This window comes from Amaranthus tricolor, chromosome 5 (genome assembly GCF_026212465.1).
Source record: "Amaranthus tricolor cultivar Red isolate AtriRed21 chromosome 5, ASM2621246v1, whole genome shotgun sequence".
In the NCBI taxonomy this organism is placed as follows: Eukaryota; Viridiplantae; Streptophyta; class Magnoliopsida; order Caryophyllales; family Amaranthaceae; genus Amaranthus; species Amaranthus tricolor.
In genome coordinates, this window is record NC_080051.1 from 11,375,342 (window position 1) to 11,382,509 (window position 7,168).

Genomic DNA, 7,168 nt, shown 5'->3' on the forward strand with positions numbered 1-7,168 from the left:
TATAATTAAATAACGTAGGCAATGTATTTTAGTTTGTTTGTTTTTCTAACATTTTCTTCATTTTTTTTAAGTATAGTTATGATCATTTATGTAACTAACCTTTTTTCAAATTATAATAAAATAGTACTCCCTTTGTTCTTTTATGTTTGTCCACTTTATTTTTTGCACGGTTTTCAAAGCAAACTTTGAGTTTTAATATCTTTAAGTACGTATCATAAAGAATTGTAAAAATTATACATTAAAAAACTTTGCACTAAGACGCATTTAACAAGATCCCACATATATATTTTATCTTTAATATATACTTCAAAACTAAAATTTAAATTTCTCCCTCATAAAGTGAAAAATTTAAAGTGGACAAATAAAAAGGAACAGAGGGAGTAGTAAAATTTAATTTGTACCTATATTTATGTTTTGGATTATAAAATATTTGTATCAATTCATTTGACATAACTATATTTTTGGTTCATTTTGGTAATTATTTTGTATTTATTATAGAGATTGATGTATTGATTGACTTTTGTCAAAACATCTCATGTAATAAGACTTGGAAATAAAGTGACAAAAATTTTGATAAAAAGTTTACCTAAGAATTATTATTGCAAAATAAAAGCCAAATGAGTTATGTAATTATCCAAGTCAATCAATTTATATTACTATGATTAAGGGGTATGGTTTATATGGCATGTAGATATGTTTATGCATATGAAACATATTAAATTTGAGTTTAATATGGATGGACAATTAATTTATAATAATTAAATTTGTGTTATTATTTATGTTTAAACAATGTTGAAATTATGATCAAATGTTTGTTTCTATCATTACTTATGAATAAAATAGCTGTGAAAATAAATGTTGGGAGTGTTTGGCAATTTGCTGTTAACTGTTGGTTGTTGGATGTTTAGCTTGACTTGTTTGACTGGTTGTTTAAGTTGGCTGTTTAAGCCAGCTTTTTAAACTAACCGGAAAGATTGGCTTTTAATAAACATGTTTGGTAAAATTAATTGTTGGTTGTTAGCTATTTTTGTATAAAATGATCTTTAAGGGCATTATTATTTAACTCCTTAAATTACTTTTAAGTACATCATTGTTGTTAGATTATACAATAATAATAATAATAATAATACCATATTTTTAAAACATAAATCACTAAAGAAATCACAAAGTTAAAGACATATCATTTAGAAATTACATTCATACATGCGAGTATAATTTATCGTTGCCTCGCTCGTTCAACTCTTCTAGCTTCCCACAAATTGGAAGCAATGTTGTCTCGAGTTTCAGAATATTCAAGAACTTCAATCCCCTTAGGAGGTATAAGGTTTGGATCTTTATCCATAATTCTAAAACCAGGGTCACCCACCTTACTACGTCTGATGTAGTTGTGTAAAGCAAAGCATGAACAAAATATCCTATTTTGATCTCTGAAGAGTATTTGAACGATCTTAAAGATGAATGGACATGATTAAAAATTTCTTTGGACTTGCACCATGATTAAAGATAAGGTGTCAAATATCGCTTTCTTTCCGGATATCCTTTATCACCAACATAATATTTACATGTTAAAATAAACCATACGAAATTAGTTATAAATATTGCATTATACTTGTATTTAATATCATTATTGTAATTATTAATGACGTTCTGGGGGTTTCGGAAATTTCAATTTTGGATCACTAATAGCATTAAGTAAAATACGAGAGTCATGAGCTGAACTTTCTCATCCTACTAAAACATATGTAAAGAGCAAGTCAAAGTTGCATACAACTAAGACATTTGTAGTTGGTTTCCCTTTCCTTCCTATATAACGTAGTCGATCCTCCTCTAGAAGCATTACGTCTATATGTGTACTATCAATTGCTCAAATACAATCCTATGTAGAAAACATTATAAGCGTGAGTATTTACACATTATATGCAAATTAAAACAACAAACTCAATTACCTTGAAAAATGACATATATCTACTATCTTTTGCTAACTGATGTGGTATATCCTTGAAAGATGGATCTCTAGGAACAAGTATATCCTTTGCCAACCCATCCACAACATTCAAAACTACTTTAAAGACTCTACTCACAGTTTCACCAAGAGTGTTGAAAACGCTCTTGGGTTAATCCATTAGGAATACCATGAGCTAGAACATAAGAAAATAAACCCACTTTTTCAAAAATTGACATTCTATATAATTCCTTCAAACCATATCTTTCCTCTAAGTCTGTGCATAATTCAACAAATAAATTTGAATACATTCTAAGATTATTAAAACATCGTAGTTTATGACCATTAAGGAGTTCATCCATCCACCTTTTTCCCGTTAAATATGAAGTCATACATAATTCCTTATGTATATGGCTTACATAATACACACCAACATAACCTATTGAACAAGCCATCATATCCCAATAATTATCCTCGTCATCCATATAATCCTTGAATAAGAGAAGCAATTTAATTTTCATATCATTATCCATAACCACAAACACACAAGTTTAAAATTCAATACAAAGAGGATTTAGCAAAATATAATTAAGTGTTTTGTGTACAAATATTAGGATGTAATTGAGTCATCCAACAAAAGTATAATCCTCTAACTACCACAAAAGTAAAAGCAGAAGTAAAACCTCTAATAATTACATATAACTGTTGTCCAGAACATGATTAGAGGATGAGTGCACATATAAAATATCCATATGCTACATAAACTAGTCACTTTAGTAAGTACATACTAATACTACTACTACTACTACTTGGACCCTTTATGTTGTGCATACATATATCAAATGTACTTGATACGATTTTGGTCATCTGGTAAATCAAGCAAAATGGTCCTCTTTTGTGGATCTTCAATAAGTGTGCAAGCATAGTAAAACTCCGGAGACCTAAAATCAAAATCACTCATAGAACATAATTTACTATTGGCATCCGTCTTAGAGTATTTTGGTTGATTAACACTCATGGAACTTAACATGTTGACCATAGCAGCCTGAAAAGCTTTGGATGAAATGTTCCTCTCACAAATGATTTGCACCATACTATCATTTCTTTCAACTATTGCAACTATTCCTCCTTTTGGTTTAGTTCTTTCGGTTTTAGCACTCTTATTACTTTCAAAAATATCACATTCCATGACTCTTTTTCTTTTTCCTTTATTTTTCATGTCAAGAGTCTCTGGTAGATTAGTAGATGTAGGATTAGATTCTCTCCACATAGTGTCCCACTCATCATTTCCCACATTAGAACAAACTTCTTCATAACCAGCTGATTGACAATAGTGAACATTGTAGAGAGATGGAGAAGGAACATATACGTCATCATTTGGTGCGTGAACTTGAACATCAATAGGATCGGCCACTGGATCGGAGTAAACTTTTCAGCTTTGGGCACATCCTCCAAAAAGTTGTTCCATTTTAATTTCGAGTTCAGGTTCAATTCCTTCATCCTTAAATGATTCAAATTTTGGATTTTCCTACATAAAGAAATAAGGAATAAGTGAATGCTCTGAACCCTTTTTATCACATTACTTAAATTTAGCAACAATAAAATAAACTAACCTGAATCTTTAAACTCCACCACTCATTACTTGCATTAAGTGTTCCTTTCTCGTGATGCCATTCTAATCATGTCTCTTTGGATTTTAAATTTTTCCAAAGCATCCATTTAGGTCTCATACATCCAATTTATTTTTGAGTCGAGCTTTGGCCCATGGAAAGTTAGTTACTTTATGCTAATTTTGGCCATAATATCTTGTGCGACGTTTTTGCACCATTTTTACCTTTACTCCACAATGTATGTTTGATACACAAGTCAAATAACATATAAATTAACTCCTTCTTCCATATATTCCTCTTTGTATTTGCCTCTTCTTGATGTTCATTGTTTGTCTCACCATGTTCAACCTTATTGCTCTTTTTTCAAACCATCTGTATATTTAGCGAAATCAACTATGAAAATTAGAGAATAATTACCCTAAATTTTCTTAACCATGTCAGTACTCGTACATAATTAAAATTGGAGAATGATTATTCTAAATTTTCTTAACCTTGCAATATTCTCAATATCACACTTGAATCCCATTCATATTTCTAAATTCCAATTTGTAAACCCCATAAAATTGCCAAAACCTCACTTGTTGTACAACTAATTTAAAACCAAAAGCACAAATTACAACTCAGATCCAAAACATAAACAAAACTCAAATTAAAATATCAAGTATAAAATATTTCCATCATCAATTAGTTAAATAAATTAAAAAATGTGAATATCCAAATTAAAATATCAAGTAAAAAATAATTTTCCAACCTATTTCCATCATTAATTGGTTAAATGAATCAAAAGTAAGGAAAATGCTAATCTTAAACAACTTACTGTCAGAACTTAAAACTAGTTCCCGAAATCTAACGAAATTAACACCACTATTCACCAAATTAACTACATTTTATGATCAAGATTCAAAATATAAAGGAGCAAGATCAAGGTTCAAGAGTAAAAAAAAAAATATGGTATAAATAGGTCAAAAAATCTAAAAAAATTAACACTACTATTTACCAAATTAACTATAGTTTAAGATCAAGATTCAAAATGTAAAGGAGCAACATCAAGATTCAAGAGTAAAAAAATATGATATAAAATAGGTCAAAAAATGTAATATAATAGGTCAAACAAAGCAAATCAATTTCATAATCTGAACAAATAATCTAACAAATGAAAATGGATCAATTGATTGAACGAAAATGGAGCAAGTGATTGAAAGACTGACCTGCTCGTATGTCTTCAGTGTCATGAACTGCTCAATTCACTTTTTTTCAAGCATTTTTATCTCTGAATTGTTGATGCAGTATAAACTTACGAGTAGAACATTAGTGGGTGAAGATGTTGGTATATAATAATTGAGGGTAAAATTGTAATTTGAAATGTTAAAAAGCCAACAACCATTTCTTACACAACTAAGAAATGTAACTGTTCATTTTTGGTGGAAAAGCCAAATAAAAAGTTACCCTAAAAGCTATTACCAAACAAATATTCTGACCAAGCTAAAAGCCAATCCAAAAGACATACAAGAAGCTGTTTACCAAACAAGCCCGTTATCCTATAGAAGAGGGTTGAAAAAATGTTTTATGGTGGTTAGAAGTGGTGATGTTCAAAACTGAATACAAGATCGACCCTGATCCAGAAATTTGAATACCCGATTTTCTGAATAGTGAAAATTACTATTCGGTGTCAGTCTGAAAAAATTAGATACCGGAATCCAGATATCTGGTCTAATCAGGATATTCGATTTAAACCGGATCGGATACTGAATATACGATTTTCAAATTATTTTTGTGTTTTCTTAAACAATTTTATATTTTTTCCACGTAAATATTGAAGCTAACTTCGCTTTCTTTGTATAATTAAGGATATTTTTTAACCCGTTTAAAAAAATTTTGTTTTTTAAACTTTGAATACAAATCATTTGGGAAATATGGTTGGATTTTTCAAAGTCTAAATTAATTAATAATAAATTAGTTATACAACTTAGTTATAATTGAGAATTGTACATATTAGTATATATAACAACCAAAACAAAAAATTTCATAAAAAAATTATTTATATATTTTTAAAATAAAAAAATATTTATATGTTTTTAAAATAAAAAAATGATTTAAAAAAGTAGAAAATCGGATATTCGGATATCCAGTTTTGCCAATTTGCCGATTCGAATCAAAATTGGATACCCAGTTTGAATTATCCGATTTTCAAAAACAGAATAATTTGTTTGATTTTTAAAACTGGATACCGGATATTCCAAATCAGATAATTCAGATCGGATATTTTTAAACACCCCTAGTTGAAAGTCTATGATGTTTATCAATTCAATTATTATTACTAGTTTGTAATAATACTTTTGGTACGTTTATTTTTGATCTTTATATAAAATTCTTTATGGTATATAATTTATTCAAAATTTATATGGGACAAGTTAGTTAATTTTAATAACTATTAAGTGGTTATAAGTATTCACTTATAAAATTAAGGCCTTTAATTAGGACATGTATATTATCAAGCGATATGATAATATATTTTATGCTTTTTAATATGAAATGTGTATTATAATAAATATATTCCATAAGGTTAATGCTTTATTTATTATTAATAGTTTGTAATAATGTAAGTAATTTCACCAAGTTATACATAGATATATGAACGGGATTTAATTTTGAATTGAATTTAAAAGAATGGTCATTTCTATTTGTGATTGAATGTTTACAAATAAGAGAGATACCTATTTTAATCATCCAAAAATAAATTAAATAAGATAGTATTTTAATTATGGACATTTTCCTTATTGTAGACAAAGAGATTAAGATATCTCTATTTTGAGATATTTTATAAGTAATCATTTATCAAGTATAGTGTAAACTAAGAAATTTGATAAAGATTATAATCAAGTGTGTAACGATAAAATCCCATCATATTGCTCATATTAAAAAAATAATAATGCAAAATAAAAATTACAATTGGGATTTGTATTTTTCCTTGAAGATAAATTTTATAACGACAATCGTTACATGAAAACTTAATGATTAATGTAGGCGTGTAATCACTTTTCTTTTGTGATAATTCCCCCACAAAGATACTAGGGTTGAGACTTGGAAATTCACAAGATACAAACAACACAACATACCCTTAGTACTTAGGGTATGTCAATTAATAACAAAGTGTTTGATGAATTATAAACTTTGGAAAATTCTAAAAAGAAGTTTATAACTCTTTTTAAAAGAACGCAAGTAAGAGAGAAAGCAAGGACAAGAGAATTTAGAAATTGGTGTAAGTAACATCCTTGCCCAAGCCCCTATTTATACTAGTTCAAGTATACCAAGGAGTCATGGCACATTCACCCATTGATGATCATGCATAATGACCACCAATCAATACCATTATTACAACTATGTTATTCATGAGCATTATTCCATCAGAAATGAAGTGGAATAAAAGAAGGAATCAAATGCACTTAATTCAAAGAAAATGTAAAGACACAGCGGTCTGATCAGAACAAAAAACCGAGTCATCTTTTAACTACTTTTCTCGATTCAAGTTTCTTATAATTGCTTCATAATCTCACCCACTCAATACCCACAAACACCACACATAAAAACACATATTAAGACACACTTAACCACACAT

The 7,168-nt window shown here is 28.5% G+C and overlaps 1 long non-coding RNA gene across 1 annotated transcript; it reads right to left on the reverse strand.

Annotated features, from left to right (window-relative positions):
* Window positions 1-1,880: 1,880 nt before the first annotated feature.
* Window positions 1,881-4,884, reverse strand: LOC130813860 (uncharacterized). The gene is made up of 3 exons (XR_009042245.1): window positions 4,761-4,884; window positions 3,556-3,924; window positions 1,881-3,470 (listed from the first exon to the last, which is right to left on the reverse strand). It is a non-coding gene; the product is annotated as an uncharacterized LOC130813860 (long non-coding RNA).
* Window positions 4,885-7,168: the final 2,284 nt, after the last annotated feature.